The sequence below is a fragment of the Carassius gibelio genome, chromosome A20 (assembly GCF_023724105.1).
Source record: "Carassius gibelio isolate Cgi1373 ecotype wild population from Czech Republic chromosome A20, carGib1.2-hapl.c, whole genome shotgun sequence".
Taxonomy (NCBI): Eukaryota; Metazoa; Chordata; class Actinopteri; order Cypriniformes; family Cyprinidae; genus Carassius; species Carassius gibelio.
Genome location: NC_068390.1, coordinates 8,114,706 through 8,131,069, shown reverse-complemented (window position 1 = coordinate 8,131,069; position 16,364 = coordinate 8,114,706). Strand labels below are relative to the sequence as shown.

General features: G+C 39.0%; 24 non-coding genes across 24 annotated transcripts; all 24 read left to right on the top strand.

Annotated features, from left to right (window-relative positions):
• The first annotated feature begins 356 nt into the window (after positions 1-356).
• Positions 357-468, top strand: trnal-caa (transfer RNA leucine (anticodon CAA)). Its single transcript has 2 exons — positions 357-394; positions 423-468. It is a non-coding gene; the product is annotated as a tRNA-Leu (tRNA).
• A 546-nt stretch (positions 469-1,014) lies between these two features.
• trnal-caa (transfer RNA leucine (anticodon CAA)) lies at positions 1,015-1,126 on the top strand. The gene is made up of 2 exons: positions 1,015-1,052; positions 1,081-1,126. It is a non-coding gene; the product is annotated as a tRNA-Leu (tRNA).
• A 546-nt stretch (positions 1,127-1,672) lies between these two features.
• trnal-caa (transfer RNA leucine (anticodon CAA)) lies at positions 1,673-1,784 on the top strand. Its single transcript has 2 exons — positions 1,673-1,710; positions 1,739-1,784. It is a non-coding gene; the product is annotated as a tRNA-Leu (tRNA).
• A 546-nt stretch (positions 1,785-2,330) lies between these two features.
• Positions 2,331-2,442, top strand: trnal-caa (transfer RNA leucine (anticodon CAA)). The gene is made up of 2 exons: positions 2,331-2,368; positions 2,397-2,442. It is a non-coding gene; the product is annotated as a tRNA-Leu (tRNA).
• Positions 2,443-2,988: 546 nt separating this feature from the next.
• On the top strand, positions 2,989-3,100 carry trnal-caa (transfer RNA leucine (anticodon CAA)). Its single transcript has 2 exons — positions 2,989-3,026; positions 3,055-3,100. It is a non-coding gene; the product is annotated as a tRNA-Leu (tRNA).
• Positions 3,101-3,646: 546 nt separating this feature from the next.
• On the top strand, positions 3,647-3,758 carry trnal-caa (transfer RNA leucine (anticodon CAA)). The gene is made up of 2 exons: positions 3,647-3,684; positions 3,713-3,758. It is a non-coding gene; the product is annotated as a tRNA-Leu (tRNA).
• A 547-nt stretch (positions 3,759-4,305) lies between these two features.
• trnal-caa (transfer RNA leucine (anticodon CAA)) lies at positions 4,306-4,417 on the top strand. The gene is made up of 2 exons: positions 4,306-4,343; positions 4,372-4,417. It is a non-coding gene; the product is annotated as a tRNA-Leu (tRNA).
• A 668-nt stretch (positions 4,418-5,085) lies between these two features.
• On the top strand, positions 5,086-5,197 carry trnal-caa (transfer RNA leucine (anticodon CAA)). The gene is made up of 2 exons: positions 5,086-5,123; positions 5,152-5,197. It is a non-coding gene; the product is annotated as a tRNA-Leu (tRNA).
• A 547-nt stretch (positions 5,198-5,744) lies between these two features.
• Positions 5,745-5,856, top strand: trnal-caa (transfer RNA leucine (anticodon CAA)). The gene is made up of 2 exons: positions 5,745-5,782; positions 5,811-5,856. It is a non-coding gene; the product is annotated as a tRNA-Leu (tRNA).
• A 668-nt stretch (positions 5,857-6,524) lies between these two features.
• trnal-caa (transfer RNA leucine (anticodon CAA)) lies at positions 6,525-6,636 on the top strand. Its single transcript has 2 exons — positions 6,525-6,562; positions 6,591-6,636. It is a non-coding gene; the product is annotated as a tRNA-Leu (tRNA).
• A 546-nt stretch (positions 6,637-7,182) lies between these two features.
• trnal-caa (transfer RNA leucine (anticodon CAA)) lies at positions 7,183-7,294 on the top strand. The gene is made up of 2 exons: positions 7,183-7,220; positions 7,249-7,294. It is a non-coding gene; the product is annotated as a tRNA-Leu (tRNA).
• A 546-nt stretch (positions 7,295-7,840) lies between these two features.
• Positions 7,841-7,952, top strand: trnal-caa (transfer RNA leucine (anticodon CAA)). Its single transcript has 2 exons — positions 7,841-7,878; positions 7,907-7,952. It is a non-coding gene; the product is annotated as a tRNA-Leu (tRNA).
• Positions 7,953-8,498: 546 nt separating this feature from the next.
• trnal-caa (transfer RNA leucine (anticodon CAA)) lies at positions 8,499-8,610 on the top strand. The gene is made up of 2 exons: positions 8,499-8,536; positions 8,565-8,610. It is a non-coding gene; the product is annotated as a tRNA-Leu (tRNA).
• Positions 8,611-9,156: 546 nt separating this feature from the next.
• trnal-caa (transfer RNA leucine (anticodon CAA)) lies at positions 9,157-9,268 on the top strand. The gene is made up of 2 exons: positions 9,157-9,194; positions 9,223-9,268. It is a non-coding gene; the product is annotated as a tRNA-Leu (tRNA).
• Positions 9,269-9,815: 547 nt separating this feature from the next.
• Positions 9,816-9,927, top strand: trnal-caa (transfer RNA leucine (anticodon CAA)). Its single transcript has 2 exons — positions 9,816-9,853; positions 9,882-9,927. It is a non-coding gene; the product is annotated as a tRNA-Leu (tRNA).
• A 546-nt stretch (positions 9,928-10,473) lies between these two features.
• Positions 10,474-10,585, top strand: trnal-caa (transfer RNA leucine (anticodon CAA)). Its single transcript has 2 exons — positions 10,474-10,511; positions 10,540-10,585. It is a non-coding gene; the product is annotated as a tRNA-Leu (tRNA).
• A 546-nt stretch (positions 10,586-11,131) lies between these two features.
• Positions 11,132-11,243, top strand: trnal-caa (transfer RNA leucine (anticodon CAA)). The gene is made up of 2 exons: positions 11,132-11,169; positions 11,198-11,243. It is a non-coding gene; the product is annotated as a tRNA-Leu (tRNA).
• A 546-nt stretch (positions 11,244-11,789) lies between these two features.
• On the top strand, positions 11,790-11,901 carry trnal-caa (transfer RNA leucine (anticodon CAA)). The gene is made up of 2 exons: positions 11,790-11,827; positions 11,856-11,901. It is a non-coding gene; the product is annotated as a tRNA-Leu (tRNA).
• A 546-nt stretch (positions 11,902-12,447) lies between these two features.
• On the top strand, positions 12,448-12,559 carry trnal-caa (transfer RNA leucine (anticodon CAA)). Its single transcript has 2 exons — positions 12,448-12,485; positions 12,514-12,559. It is a non-coding gene; the product is annotated as a tRNA-Leu (tRNA).
• A 546-nt stretch (positions 12,560-13,105) lies between these two features.
• trnal-caa (transfer RNA leucine (anticodon CAA)) lies at positions 13,106-13,217 on the top strand. Its single transcript has 2 exons — positions 13,106-13,143; positions 13,172-13,217. It is a non-coding gene; the product is annotated as a tRNA-Leu (tRNA).
• A 546-nt stretch (positions 13,218-13,763) lies between these two features.
• On the top strand, positions 13,764-13,875 carry trnal-caa (transfer RNA leucine (anticodon CAA)). Its single transcript has 2 exons — positions 13,764-13,801; positions 13,830-13,875. It is a non-coding gene; the product is annotated as a tRNA-Leu (tRNA).
• A 546-nt stretch (positions 13,876-14,421) lies between these two features.
• trnal-caa (transfer RNA leucine (anticodon CAA)) lies at positions 14,422-14,533 on the top strand. The gene is made up of 2 exons: positions 14,422-14,459; positions 14,488-14,533. It is a non-coding gene; the product is annotated as a tRNA-Leu (tRNA).
• A 546-nt stretch (positions 14,534-15,079) lies between these two features.
• trnal-caa (transfer RNA leucine (anticodon CAA)) lies at positions 15,080-15,191 on the top strand. The gene is made up of 2 exons: positions 15,080-15,117; positions 15,146-15,191. It is a non-coding gene; the product is annotated as a tRNA-Leu (tRNA).
• A 546-nt stretch (positions 15,192-15,737) lies between these two features.
• On the top strand, positions 15,738-15,849 carry trnal-caa (transfer RNA leucine (anticodon CAA)). The gene is made up of 2 exons: positions 15,738-15,775; positions 15,804-15,849. It is a non-coding gene; the product is annotated as a tRNA-Leu (tRNA).
• The last annotated feature ends 515 nt before the right edge of the window (positions 15,850-16,364 follow it).

Here is a 16,364-nt window from a genome sequence, read left to right as displayed (position 1 = left end):
GTAACTAATTATGAGACAATCAAAAATATATATATTTGGATCCTTTATTTTTTCCATCTGACCAACTTCACTGTGAGAATTGCACTTCAGTTATTTGGGTGAATATGTCAAAAAGGCACAGTGCTCCAAGGCGCCAAACTCAAGAATTTTCACCCCTCTCACTTGCTGAGTTTTCTGATTCCCCAATGGAGGTGTGGGATCTACTCACACTTCTGACAAATGCTCTTTTGGAATGACTAGACTAGAAATAGAAATGGAATTAATTATGAGACAACAAATAATATATTTTACATCCTTTATTATGCCATCTGAACAACTTCACTGATAGAATTGCACCTCAACTACTTGCTGAATGTGTCAGAATGGCCGAGTGGTCTAAGGCGCCAGACTCAAGACACATCCCCCTTCTCAGTTGCTGAGGTTTCTGGTCTCCAAATGGAGGCGTGGGTTCAAATCCCACTTCTGACAGTGGTTCTTTTGAAGTCAACTGACTTGCAATCAATGTTTAGAGATTTAATTCTACAGTTTGGACACTTTGCTTCGCTTCTAACCAGCTCTAGTGATAAAACTGTCCTTTCCAGCCTCCAAATGTAGCCTTGGGTTCAAATCTGACTTCTGACAAAGACTCTTTTGTAGTGAGCAGACTAGAAATATAATTGTAACTAATTATGAGACAATCAAAAATATATATATTTGGATCCTTTATTTTTTCCATCTGACCAACTTCACTGTGAGAATTGCACTTCAGTTATTTGGGTGAATATGTCAAAAAGGCACAGTGCTCCAAGGCGCCAAACTCAAGAATTTTCACCCCTCTCAGTTGCTGAGTTTTCTGATTCCCCAATGGAGGTGAGGGATCTACTCACACTTCTGACAAATGCTCTTTTGGAATGACTAGACTAGAAATAGAAATGGAATTAATTATGAGACAACAAATAATATATTTTACATCCTTTATTATGCCATCTGAACAACTTCACTGATAGAATTGCATCTCAATTACTTGTAGAATATTCCAGAATGGCCGAGTGGTCTAAGGCGCCAGACTCAAGACACATCCCCCTTCTCAGTTGCTGAGGTTTCTGGTCTCCAAATGGAGGCGTGGGTTCAAATCCCACTTCTGACAATGGATCTTTTGAAGTCAGCTGACTTGGAATCAACGTTTAGAGAGTAAATTCTACAGTTTGGACACTTTGCTTCGCTTCTAACCAGCTCTAGTGATAAAACTGTCCTTTCCAGCCTCCAAATGTAGCCTTGGGTTCAAATCTGACTTCTGACAAAGACTCTTTTGTAGTGAGCAGACTAGAAATATAATTGTAACTAATTATGAGACAATCAAAAATATATATATTTGGATCCTTTATTTTTTCCATCTGACCAACTTCACTGTGAGAATTGCACTTCAGTTATTTGGGTGAATATGTCAAAAAGGCACAGTGATCCAAGGCGCCAAACTCAAGAATTTTCACCCCTCTCAGTTGCTGAGTTTTCTGATTCCCCAATGGAGGTGCGGGATCTACTCACACTTCTGACAAATGCTCTTTTGGAATGACTAGACTAGAAATAGAAATGGAATTAATTATGAGACAACAAATAATATATTTTACATCCTTTATTATGCCATCTGAACAACTTCACTGATAGAATTGCATCTCAATTACTTGTAGAATATGTCAGAATGGCCGAGTGGTCTAAGGCGCCAGACTCAAGACACATCCCCCTTCTCAGTTGCTGAGGTTTCTGGTCTCCAAATGGAGGCGTGGGTCCAAATCCCACTTCTGACAATGGATCTTTTGAAGTCAGCTGACTTGCAATCAACGTTTAGAGAGTAAATTCTACAGTTTGGACACTTTACTTAGCCTCTAACCAACTCTAGTGATGAAACTGTCCTTTCCAGCCTCCAAATGTAGCCTTGTGTTCAAATCTGACTTCTGACAAAGACTCTTTTTTAGTGAGCAGACTAGAAATACAATTGTAACTAATTATGAGACAATCAAAAATATATATATTTGGATCCATTATTTTTTCCATCTGACCAACTTCACTGTGGGAATTGCACTTCAGTTATTTGGGTGAATATGTCAAAAAGGCACAGTGCTCCAAGGCGCCAAACTCAAGAATTTTCACCCCTCTCAGTTGCTGAGTTTTCTGATACCCCAATGGAGGTGCGGGATCTACTCACACTTCTGACAAATGCTCTTTTGGAATGACTAGACTAGAAATAGAAATGGAATTAATTATGAGACAACAAATAATATATTTTACATCCTTTATTATGCCATCTGAACAACTTCACTGATAGAATTGCACCTCAACTACTTGCAGAATATGTCAGAATGGCCGAGTGGTCTAAGGCGCCAGACTCAAGACACATCCCCCTTCTCAGTTGCTGAGGTTTCTGGTCTCCAAATGGAGGCGTGGGTTCAAATCCCACTTCTGACAATGGATCTTTTGAAGTCAACTGACTTGGAATCAACGTTTAGAGAGTAAATTCTACAGTTTGGACACTTTGCTTCGCTTCTAACCAGCTCTAGTGATTAAACTGTCCTTTCCAGCCTCCAAATGTAGCCTTGGGTTCAAATCGGACTTCTGACAAAGACTCTTTTGTAGTGAGCAGACTAGAAATATAATTGTAACTAATTATGAGACAATCAAAAATATATATATTTGGATCCTTTATTTTTTCCATCTGACCAACTTCACTGTGAGAATTGCACTTCAGTTATTTGGGTGAATATGTCAAAAAGGCACAGTGCTCCAAGGAGCCAAACTCAAGAATTTTCACCCCTCTCAGTTGCTGAGTTTTCTGATTCCCCAATGGAGGTGCGGGATCTACTCACACTTCTGACAAATGCTCTTTTGGAATGACTAGACTAGAAATAGAAATGGAATTAATTATGAGACAACAAATAATATATTTTACATCCTTTATTATGCCATCTGAACAACTTCACTGATAGAATTGCATCTCAATTACTTGTAGAATATGTCAGAATGGCCGAGTGGTCTAAGGCGCCAGACTCAAGACACATCCCCCTTCTCAGTTGCTGAGGTTTCTGGTCTCCAAATGGAGGCGTGGGTCCAAATCCCACTTCTGACAATGGATCTTTTGAAGTCAGCTGACTTGGAATCAACGTTTAGAGAGTAAATTCTACAGTTTGGACACTTTACTTAGCCTCTAACCAACTCTAGTGATGAAACTGTCCTTTCCAGCCTCCAAATGTAGCCTTGGGTTCAAATCTGACTTCTGACAAAGACTCTTTTTTAGTGAGCAGACTAGAAATACAATTGTAACTAATTATGAGACAATCAAAAATATATATATTTGGATCCTTTATTTTTTCCATCTGACCAACTTCACTGTGGGAATTGCACTTCAGTTATTTGGGTGAATATGTCAAAAAGGCACAGTGCTCCAAGGCGCCAAACTCAAGAATTTTCACCCCTCTCAGTTGCTGAGTTTTCTGATACCCCAATGGAGGTGCGGGATCTACTCACACTTCTGACAAATGCTCTTTTGGAATGACTAGACTAGAAATAGAAATGGAATTAATTATGAGACAACAAATAATATATTTTACATCCTTTATTATGCCATCTGAACAACTTCACTGATAGAATTGCACCTCAACTACTTGCAGAATATGTCAGAATGGCCGAGTGGTCTAAGGCGCCAGACTCAAGACACATCCCCCTTCTCAGTTGCTGAGGTTTCTGGTCTCCAAATGGAGGCGTGGGTTCAAATCCCACTTCTGACAATGGATCTTTTGAAGTCAGCTGACTTGGAATCAACGTTTAGAGAGTAAATTCTACAGTTTGGACACTTTACTTAGCCTCTAACCAACTCTAGTGATGAAACTGTCCTTTCCAGCCTCCAAATGTAGCCTTGGGTTCAAATCTGACTTCTGACAAAGACTCTTTTTTAGTGAGCAGACTTGAAATACAATTGTAACTAATTATGAGACAATCAAAAATATATATATTTGGATCCTTTATTTTTTCCATCTGACCAACTTCACTGTGGGAATTGCACTTCAGTTATTTGGGTGAATATGTCAAAAAGGCACAGTGCTCCAAGGCGCCAAACTCAAGAATTTTCACCCCTCTCAGTTGCTGAGTTTTCTGATACCCCAATGGAGGTGCGGGATCTACTCACATCTTCTGACAAATGCTCTTTTGGAATGACTAGACTAGAAATAGAAATGGAATTAATTATGAGACAACAAATAATATATTTTACATCCTTTATTATGCCATCTGAACAACTTCACTGATAGAATTGCACCTCAACTACTTGCAGAATATGTCAGAATGGCCGAGTGGTCTAAGGCGCCAGACTCAAGACACATCCCCCTTCTCAGTTGCTGAGGTTTCTGGTCTCCAAATGGAGGCGTGGGTTCAAATCCCACTTCTGACAATGGATCTTTTGAAGTCAACTGACTTGGAATCAACGTTTAGAGAGTAAATTCTACAGTTTGGACACTTTGCTTCGCTTCTAACCAGCTCTAGTGATAAAACTGTCCTTTCCAGCCTCCAAATGTAGCCTTGGGTTCAAATCGGACTTCTGACAAAGACTCTTTTGTAGTGAGCAGACTAGAAATATAATTGTAACTAATTATGAGACAATCAAAAATATATATATTTGGATCCTTTATTTTTTCCATCTGACCAACTTCACTGTGAGAATTGCACTTCAGTTATTTGGGTGAATATGTCAAAAAGGCACAGTGCTCCAAGGCGCCAAACTCAAGAATTTTCACCCCTCTCAGTTGCTGAGTTTTCTGATTCCCCAATGGAGGTGCGGGATCTACTCACACTTCTGACAAATGCTCTTTTGGAATGACTAGACTAGAAATAGAAATGGAATTAATTATGAGACAACAAATAATATATTTTACATCCTTTATTATGACATCTGAAGAACTTCACTGATAGAATTTCACCTCAACTATTTGCGGAATATGACTAGACTAGAAATAGAAATGGAATTAATTATGAGAAAACAAATAATATATTTTACATCCTTTATTATGACATCTGAAGAACTTCACTGATAGAATTTCACCTCAACTATTTGCGGAATATGTCAGAATGGCCGAGTGGTCTAAGGTGCCAGACTCAAGACACATCCCCCTTCTCAGTTGCTGAGGTTTCTGGTCTCCAAATGGAGGCGTGGGTTCAAATCCCACTTCTGACAATGGATCTTTTGAAGTCAGCTGACTTGGAATCAACGTTTAGAGAGTAAATTCTACAGTTTGGACACTTTACTTAGCCTCTAACCAACTCTAGTGATGAAACTGTCCTTTCCAGCCTCCAAATGTAGCCTTGGGTTCAAATCTGACTTCTGACAAAGACTCTTTTTTAGTGAGCAGACTAGAAATACAATTGTAACTAATTATGAGACAATCAAAAATATATATATTTGGATCCTTTATTTTTTCCATCTGACCAACTTCACTGTGGGAATTGCACTTCAGTTATTTGGGTGAATATGTCAAAAAGGCACAGTGCTCCAAGGCGCCAAACTCAAGAATTTTCACCCCTCTCAGTTGCTGAGTTTTCTGATACCCCAATGGAGGTGCGGGATCTACTCACATCTTCTGACAAATGCTCTTTTGGAATGACTAGACTAGAAATAGAAATGGAATTAATTATGAGACAACAAATAATATATTTTACATCCTTTATTATGCCATCTGAACAACTTCACTGATAGAATTGCACCTCAACTACTTGCAGAATATGTCAGAATGGCCGAGTGGTCTAAGGCGCCAGACTCAAGACACATCCCCCTTCTCAGTTGCTGAGGTTTCTGGTCTCCAAATGGAGGCGTGGGTTCAAATCCCACTTCTGACAATGGATCTTTTGAAGTCAACTGACTTGGAATCAACGTTTAGAGAGTAAATTCTACAGTTTGGACACTTTGCTTCGCTTCTAACCAGCTCTAGTGATAAAACTGTCCTTTCCAGCCTCCAAATGTAGCCTTGGGTTCAAATCGGACTTCTGACAAAGACTCTTTTGTAGTGAGCAGACTAGAAATATAATTGTAACTAATTATGAGACAATCAAAAATATATATATTTGGATCCTTTATTTTTTCCATCTGACCAACTTCACTGTGAGAATTGCACTTCAGTTATTTGGGTGAATATGTCAAAAAGGCACAGTGCTCCAAGGCGCCAAACTCAAGAATTTTCACCCCTCTCAGTTGCTGAGTTTTCTGATTCCCCAATGGAGGTGCGGGATCTACTCACACTTCTGACAAATGCTCTTTTGGAATGACTAGACTAGAAATAGAAATGGAATTAATTATGAGACAACAAATAATATATTTTACATCCTTTATTATGACATCTGAAGAACTTCACTGATAGAATTTCACCTCAACTATTTGCGGAATATGACTAGACTAGAAATAGAAATGGAATTAATTATGAGAAAACAAATAATATATTTTACATCCTTTATTATGACATCTGAAGAACTTCACTGATAGAATTTCACCTCAACTATTTGCGGAATATGTCAGAATGGCCGAGTGGTCTAAGGTGCCAGACTCAAGACACATCCCCCTTCTCAGTTGCTGAGGTTTCTGGTCTCCAAATGGAGGCGTGGGTTCAAATCCCACTTCTGACAATGGTTCTTTTGAAGTCAACTGACTTGCAATCAACGTTTAGAGATTTAATTCTACAGTTTGGACACTTTCCTTCGCTTCTAACCAACTCTAGTGATGAAACTGTCCTTTCCAGCCTCCAAATGTAGCCTTGGGTTCAAATCTGACTTCTGACAAAGACTCTTTTTTAGTGAGCAGACTAGAAATACAATTGTAACTAATTATGAGACAATCAAAAATATATATATTTGGATCCTTTATTTTTTCCATCTGACCAACTTCACTGTGGGAATTGCACTTCAGTTATTTGGGTGAATATGTCAAAAAGGCACAGTGCTCCAAGGCGCCAAACTCAAGAATTTTCACCCCTCTCAGTTGCTGAGTTTTCTGATTCCCCAATGGAGGTGCGGGATCTACTCACACTTCTGACAAATGCTCTTTTGGAATGACTAGACTAGAAATAGAAATGGAATTAATTATGAGACAACAAATAATATATTTTACATCCTTTATTATGCCATCTGAACAACTTCACTGATAGAATTGCACCTCAACTACTTGCAGAATATGTCAGAATGGCCGAGTGGTCTAAGGCGCCAGACTCAAGACACATCCCCCTTCTCAGTTGCTGAGGTTTCTGGTCTCCAAATGGAGGCGTGGGTCCAAATCCCACTTCTGACAATGGATCTTTTGAAGTCAGCTGACTTGCAATCAACGTTTAGAGAGTAAATTCTACAGTTTGGACACTTTACTTAGCCTCTAACCAACTCTAGTGATGAAACTGTCCTTTCCAGCCTCCAAATGTAGCCTTGTGTTCAAATCTGACTTCTGACAAAGACTCTTTTTTAGTGAGCAGACTAGAAATACAATTGTAACTAATTATGAGACAATCAAAAATATATATATTTGGATCCTTTATTTTTTCCATCTGACCAACTTCACTGTGGGAATTGCACTTCAGTTATTTGGGTGAATATGTCAAAAAGGCACAGTGCTCCAAGGCGCCAAACTCAAGAATTTTCACCCCTCTCAGTTGCTGAGTTTTCTGATACCCCAATGGAGGTGCGGGATCTACTCACACTTCTGACAAATGCTCTTTTGGAATGACTAGACTAGAAATAGAAATGGAATTAATTATGAGACAACAAATAATATATTTTACATCCTTTATTATGCCATCTGAACAACTTCACTGATAGAATTGCACCTCAACTACTTGCAGAATATGTCAGAATGGCCGAGTGGTCTAAGGCGCCAGACTCAAGACACATCCCCCTTCTCAGTTGCTGAGGTTTCTGGTCTCCAAATGGAGGCGTGGGTTCAAATCCCACTTCTGACAATGGATCTTTTGAAGTCAACTGACTTGGAATCAACGTTTAGAGAGTAAATTCTACAGTTTGGACACTTTGCTTCGCTTCTAACCAGCTCTAGTGATTAAACTGTCCTTTCCAGCCTCCAAATGTAGCCTTGGGTTCAAATCGGACTTCTGACAAAGACTCTTTTGTAGTGAGCAGACTAGAAATATAATTGTAACTAATTATGAGACAATCAAAAATATATATATTTGGATCCTTTATTTTTTCCATCTGACCAACTTCACTGTGAGAATTGCACTTCAGTTATTTGGGTGAATATGTCAAAAAGGCACAGTGCTCCAAGGAGCCAAACTCAAGAATTTTCACCCCTCTCAGTTGCTGAGTTTTCTGATTCCCCAATGGAGGTGCGGGATCTACTCACACTTCTGACAAATGCTCTTTTGGAATGACTAGACTAGAAATAGAAATGGAATTAATTATGAGACAACAAATAATATATTTTACATCCTTTATTATGCCATCTGAACAACTTCACTGATAGAATTGCATCTCAATTACTTGTAGAATATGTCAGAATGGCCGAGTGGTCTAAGGCGCCAGACTCAAGACACATCCCCCTTCTCAGTTGCTGAGGTTTCTGGTCTCCAAATGGAGGCGTGGGTTCAAATCCCACTTCTGACAATGGATCTTTTGAAGTCAGCTGACTTGGAATCAACGTTTAGAGAGTAAATTCTACAGTTTGGACACTTTACTTAGCCTCTAACCAACTCTAGTGATGAAACTGTCCTTTCCAGCCTCCAAATGTAGCCTTGGGGTCAAATCTAACTTCTGAGAAAGACTCTTTTTTAGTGAGCAGACTAGAAATACAATTGTAACTAATTATGAGACAATCAAAAATATATATATTTGGATCCTTTATTTTTTCCATCTGACCAACTTCACTGTGGGAATTGCACTTCAGTTATTTGGGTGAATATGTCAAAAAGGCACAGTGCTCCAAGGCGCCAAACTCAAGAATTTTCACCCCTCTCAGTTGCTGAGTTTTCTGATACCCCAATGGAGGTGCGGGATCTACTCACACTTCTGACAAATGCTCTTTTGGAATGACTAGACTAGAAATAGAAATGGAATTAATTATGTGACAACAAATAATATATTTTACATCCTTTATTATGCCATCTGAACAACTTCACTGATAGAATTGCACCTCAACTACTTGCAGAATATGTCAGAATGGCCGAGTGGTCTAAGGCGCCAGACTCAAGACACATCCCCCTTCTCAGTTGCTGAGGTTTCTGGTCTCCAAATGGAGGCGTGGGTTCAAATCCCACTTCTGACAATGGATCTTTTGAAGTCAGCTGACTTGGAATCAACGTTTAGAGAGTAAATTCTACAGTTTGGACACTTTACTTAGCCTCTAACCAACTCTAGTGATGAAACTGTCCTTTCCAGCCTCCAAATGTAGCCTTGGGTTCAAATCTGACTTCTGACAAAGACTCTTTTTTAGTGAGCAGACTAGAAATACAATTGTAACTAATTATGAGACAATCAAAAATATATATATTTGGATCCTTTATTTTTTCCATCTGACCAACTTCACTGTGGGAATTGCACTTCAGTTATTTGGGTGAATATGTCAAAAAGGCACAGTGCTCCAAGGCGCCAAACTCAAGAATTTTCACCCCTCTCAGTTGCTGAGTTTTCTGATACCCCAATGGAGGTGCGGGATCTACTCACATCTTCTGACAAATGCTCTTTTGGAATGACTAGACTAGAAATAGAAATGGAATTAATTATGAGACAACAAATAATATATTTTACATCCTTTATTATGCCATCTGAACAACTTCACTGATAGAATTGCACCTCAACTACTTGCAGAATATGTCAGAATGGCCGAGTGGTCTAAGGCGCCAGACTCAAGACACATCCCCCTTCTCAGTTGCTCAGGTTTCTGGTCTCCAAATGGAGGCGTGGGTTCAAATCCCACTTCTGACAATGGATCTTTTGAAGTCAACTGACTTGGAATCAACGTTTAGAGAGTAAATTCTACAGTTTGGACACTTTGCTTCGCTTCTAACCAGCTCTAGTGATAAAACTGTCCTTTCCAGCCTCCAAATGTAGCCTTGGGTTCAAATCGGACTTCTGACAAAGACTCTTTTGTAGTGAGCAGACTAGAAATATAATTGTAACTAATTATGAGACAATCAAAAATATATATATTTGGATCCTTTATTTTTTCCATCTGACCAACTTCACTGTGAGAATTGCACTTCAGTTATTTGGGTGAATATGTCAAAAAGGCACAGTGCTCCAAGGTGCCAAACTCAAGAATTTTCACCCCTCTCAGTTGCTGAGTTTTCTGATTCCCCAATGGAGGTGCGGGATCTACTCACACTTCTGACAAATGCTCTTTTGGAATGACTAGACTAGAAATAGAAATGGAATTAATTATGAGACAACAAATAATATATTTTACATCCTTTATTATGACATCTGAAGAACTTCACTGATAGAATTTCACCTCAACTATTTGCAGAATATGTCAGAATGGCCGAGTGGTCTAAGGCGCCAGACTCAAGACACATCCCCCTTCTCAGTTGCTGAGGTTTCTGGTCTCCAAATGGAGGCGTGGGTTCAAATCCCACTTCTGACAATGGTTCTTTTGAAGTCAACTGACTTGCAATCAACGTTTAGAGATTTAATTCTACAGTTTGGACACTTTCCTTCGCTTCTAACCAACTCTAGTGATGAAACTGTCCTTTCCAGCCTCCAAATATAGCCTTGGGTTCAAATCTGACTTCTGACAAAGACTCTTTTTTAGTGAGCAGACTAGAAATACAATTGTAACTAATTATGAGACAATCAAAAATATATATATTTGGATCCTTTATTTTTTCCATCTGACCAACTTCACTGTGGGAATTGCACTTCAGTTATTTGGGTGAATATGTCAAAAAGGCACAGTGCTCCAAGGCGCCAAACTCAAGAATTTTCACCCCTCTCAGTTGCTGAGTTTTCTGATTCCCCAATGGAGGTGCGGGATCTACTCACACTTCTGACAAATGCTCTTTTGGAATGACTAGACTAGAAATAGAAATGGAATTAATTATGAGACAACAAATAATATATTTTACATCCTTTATTATGCCATCTGAACAACTTCACTGATAGAATTGCACCTCAACTACTTGCAGAATATGTCAGAATGGCCGAGTGGTCTAAGGCGCCAGACTCAAGACACATCCCCCTTCTCAGTTGCTGAGGTTTCTGGTCTCCAAATGGAGGCGTGGGTTCAAATCCCACTTCTGACAATGGATCTTTTGAAGTCAACTGACTTGGAATCAACGTTTAGAGAGTAAATTCTACAGTTTGGACACTTTGCTTCGCTTCTAACCAGCTCTAGTGATAAAACTGTCCTTTCCAGCCTCCAAATGTAGCCTTGGGTTCAAATCTGACTTCTGACAAAGACTCTTTTGTAGTGAGCAGACTAGAAATATAATTGTAACTAATTATGAGACAATCAAAAATATATATATTTGGATCCTTTATTTTTTCCATCTGACCAACTTCACTGTGAGAATTGCACTTCAGTTATTTGGGTGAATATGTCAAAAAGGCACAGTGCTCCAAGGCGCCAAACTCAAGAATTTTCACCCCTCTCAGTTGCTGAGTTTTCTGATTCCCCAATGGAGGTGCGGGATCTACTCACACTTCTGACAAATGCTCTTTTGGAATGACTAGACTAGAAATAGAAATGGAATTAATTATGAGACAACAAATAATATATTTTACATCCTTTATTATGACATCTGAAGAACTTCACTGATAGAATTTCACCTCAACTATTTGCGGAATATGTCAGAATGGCCGAGTGGTCTAAGGCGCCAGACTCAAGACACATCCCCCTTCTCAGTTGCTGAGGTTTCTGGTCTCCAAATGGAGGCGTGGGTTCAAATCCCACTTCTGACAATGGTTCTTTTGAAGTCAACTGACTTGCAATCAACGTTTAGAGATTTAATTCTATAGTTTGGACACTTTCCTTCACTTCTAACCAGCTCTAGTGATAAAACTGTCCTTTCCAGCCTCCAAATGTAGCCTTGGATTCAAATCGGACTTCTGACAAAGACTCTTTTGTAGTGAGCAGACTAGAAATACAATTGTAACTAATTATGAGACAATCAAAAATATATATATTTGGATCCTTTATTTTTTCCATCTGACCAACTTCACTGTGAGAATTGCACTTCAGTTATTTGGGTGAATATGTCAAAAAGGCACAGTGCTCCAAGGCGCCAAACTCAAGAATTTTCACCCCTCTCACTTGCTGAGTTTTCTGATTCCCCAATGGAGGTGCGGGATCTACTCACACTTCTGACAAATGCTCTTTTGGAATGACTAGACTAGAAATAGAAATGGAATTAATTATGAGACAACAAATAATATATTTTACATCCTTTATTATGCCATCTGAACAACTTCACTGATAGAATTGCACCTCAACTACTTGCAGAATATGTCAGAATGGCCGAGTGGTCTAAGGCGCCAGACTCAAGACACATCCCCCTTCTCAGTTGCTGAGGTTTCTGGTCTCCAAATGGAGGCGTGGGTTCAAATCCCACTTCTGACAATGGATCTTTTGAAGTCAACTGACTTGGAATCAACGTTTAGAGAGTAAATTCTACAGTTTGGACACTTTGCTTCGCTTCTAACCAGCTCTAGTGATAAAACTGTCCTTTCCAGCCTCCAAATGTAGCCTTGGGTTCAAATCGGACTTCTGACAAAGACTCTTTTGTAGTGAGCAGACTAGAAATATAATTGTAACTAATTATGAGACAATCAAAAATATATATATTTGGATCCTTTATTTTTTCCATCTGACCAACTTCACTGTGAGAATTGCACTTCAGTTATTTGGGTGAATATGTCAAAAAGGCACAGTGCTCCAAGGCGCCAAACTCAAGAATTTTCACCCCTCTCAGTTGCTGAGTTTTCTGATTCCCCAATGGAGGTGCGGGATCTACTCACACTTCTGACAAATGCTCTTTTGGAATGACTAGACTAGAAATAGAAATGGAATTAATTATGAGACAACAAATAATATATTTTACATCCTTTATTATGACATCTGAAGAACTTCACTGATAGAATTTCACCTCAACTATTTGCAGAATATGTCAGAATGGCCGAGTGGTCTAAGGCGCCAGACTCAAGACACATCCCCCTTCTCAGTTGCTGAGGTTTCTGGTCTCCAAATGGAGGTGTGGGTTCAAATCCCACTTCTGACAATGGATCTTTTGAAGTCAACTGACTTGGAATCAACGTTTAGAGAGTAAATTCTACAGTTTGGACACTTTGCTTCGCTTCTAACCAGCTCTAGTTATAAAACTGTCCTTTCCAGCCTCCAAATGTAGCCTTGGGTTCAAATCGGACTTCTGACAAAGACTCTTTTGTAGTGAGCAGACTAGAAATATAATTGTAACTAATTATGAGACAATCAAAAATATATATATTTGGATCCTTTATTTTTTCCATCTGACCAACTTCACTGTGAGAATTGCACTTCAGTTATTTGGGTGAATATGTCAAAAAGGCACAGTGCTCCAAGGCGCCAAACTCAAGAATTTTCACCCCTCTCAGTTGCTGAGTTTTCTGATTCCCCAATGGAGGTGCGGGATCTACTCACACTTCTGACAAATGCTCTTTTGGAATGACTAGACTAGAAATAGAAATGGAATTAATTATGAGACAACAAATAGTATATTTTACATCCTTTATTATGACATCTGACGAACTTCACTGATAGAATTTCACCTCAACTATTTGCGGAATATGTCAGAATGGCCGAGTGGTCTAAGGCGCCAGACTCAAGACACATCCCCCTTCTCAGTTGCTGAGGTTTCTGGTCTCCAAATGGAGGCGTGGGTTCAAATTCCACTTCTGACAATGGTTCTTTTGAAGTCAACTGACTTGCAATCAACGTTTAGAGATTTAATTCTACAGTTTGGACACTTTCCTTCGCTTCTAACCAACTCTAGTGATAAAACTGTCCTTTCCAGCCTCCAAATGTAGCCTTGGATTCAAATCGGACTTCTGACAAAGACTCTTTTGTAGTGAGCAGACTAGAAATACAATTGTAACTAATTATGAGACAATCAAAAATATATATATTTGGATCCTTTATTTTTTCCATCTGACCAACTTCACTGTGAGAATTGCACTTCAGTTATTTGGGTGAATATGTCAAAAAGGCACAGTGCTCCAAGGCGCCAAACTCAAGAATTTTCACCCCTCTCATTTGCTGAGTTTTCTGATTCCCCAATGGAGGTGCAGGATCTACTCACACTTCTGACAAATGCTCTTTTGGAATGACTAGACTAGAAATAGAAATGGAATTAATTATGAGACGACAAATAATATATTTTACATCCTTTATTATGCCATCTGAACAACTTCACTGATAGAATTGCATCTCAATTACTTGTAGAATATGTCAGAATGGCCGAGTGGTCTAAGGCGCCAGACTCAAGACACATCCCCCTTCTCAGTTGCTGAGGTTTCTGGTCTCCAAATGGAGGCGTGGGTTCAAATCCCACTTCTGACAATTGACCTTTTGAAGTCAGCTGACTTGGAATCAACGTTTAGAGAGTAAATTCTACAGTTTGGACACTTTACTTAGCCTCTAACCAACTCTAGTGATGAAACTGTCCTTTCCAGCCTCCAAATGTAGCCTTGGGTTCAAATCTGACTTCTGACAAAGACTCTTTTTTAGTGAGCAGACTAGAAATACAATTGTAACTAATTATGAGACAATCAAAAATATATATATTTGGATCCTTTATTTTTTCCATCTGACCAACTTCACTGTGAGAATTGCACTTCAGTTATTTGGGTGAATATGTCAAAAAGGCACAGTGCTCCAAGGCGCCAAACTCAAGAATTTTCACCCCTCTCAGTTGCTGAGTTTTCTGATTCCCCAATGGAGGTGCGGGATCTACTCACACTTCTGACAAATGCTCTTTTGGAATGACTAGAATAGAAATAGAAATGGAATTAATTATGAGAAAACAAATAATATATTTTACATCCTTTATTATGACATCTGAAGAACTTCACTGATAGAATTTCACCTCAACTATTTGCGGAATATGTCAGAATGGCCGAGTGGTCTAAGGCGCCAGACTCAAGACACATCCCCCTTCTCAGTTGCTGAGGTTTCTGGTCTCCAAATGGAGGCGTGGGTTCAAATCCCACTTCTGACAATGGTTCTTTTGAAGTCAACTGACTTGCAATCAACGTTTAGAGATTTAATTCTACAGTTTGGACACTTTCCTTCGCTTCTAACCAGCTCTAGTGATAAAACTGTCCTTTCCAGCCTCCAAATGTAGCCTTGGATTCAAATCGGACTTCTGACAAAGACTCTTTTGTAGTGAGCAGACTAGAAATACAATTGTAACTAATTATGAGACAATCAAAAATATATATATTTGGATCCTTTATTTTTTCCATCTGACCAACTTCACTGTGAGAATTGCACTTCAGTTATTTGGGTGAATATGTCAAAAAGGCACAGTGCTCCAAGGCGCCAAACTCAAGAATTTTCACCCCTCTCAGTTGCTGAGTTTTCTGATTCCCCAATGGAGGTGCGGGATCTACTCACACTTCTGACAAATGCTCTTTTGGAATGACTAGACTAGAAATAGAAATGGAATTAATTATGAGACAACAAATAATATATTTTACATCCTTTATTATGCCATCTGAACAACTTCACTGATAGAATTGCATCTCAACTACTTGCTGAATGTGTCAGAATGGCCGAGTGGTCTAAGGCGCCAGACTCAAGACACATCCCCCTTCTCAGTTGCTGAGGTTTCTGGTCTCCAAATGGAGGCGTGGGTTCAAATCCCACTTCTGACAGTGGATCTTTTGAAGTCAACTGACTTGCAATCAATGTTTAGAGATTTAATTCTACAGTTTGGACACTTTGCTTCGCTTCTAACCAGCTCTAGTGATAAAACTGTCCTTTCCAGCCTCCAAATGTAGCCTTGGGTTCAAATCTGACTTCTGACAAAGACTCTTTTGTAGTGAGCAGACTAGAAATATAATTGTAACTAATTATGAGACAATCAAAAATATATATATTTGGATCCTTTATTTTTTCCATCTGACCAACTTCACTGTGAGAATTGCACTTCAGTTATTTGGGTGAATATGTCAAAAAGGCACAGTGCTCCAAGGCGCCAAACTCAAGAATTTTCACCCCTCTCAGTTGCTGAGTTTTCTGATTCCCCAATGGAGGTGCGGGATCTACTCACACTTCTGACAAATGCTCTTTTGGAATGACTAGACTAGAAATAGAAATGGAATTAATTATGAGAAAACAAATAATATATTTTACATCCTTTATTATGACATCTGAAGAACTTCACTGA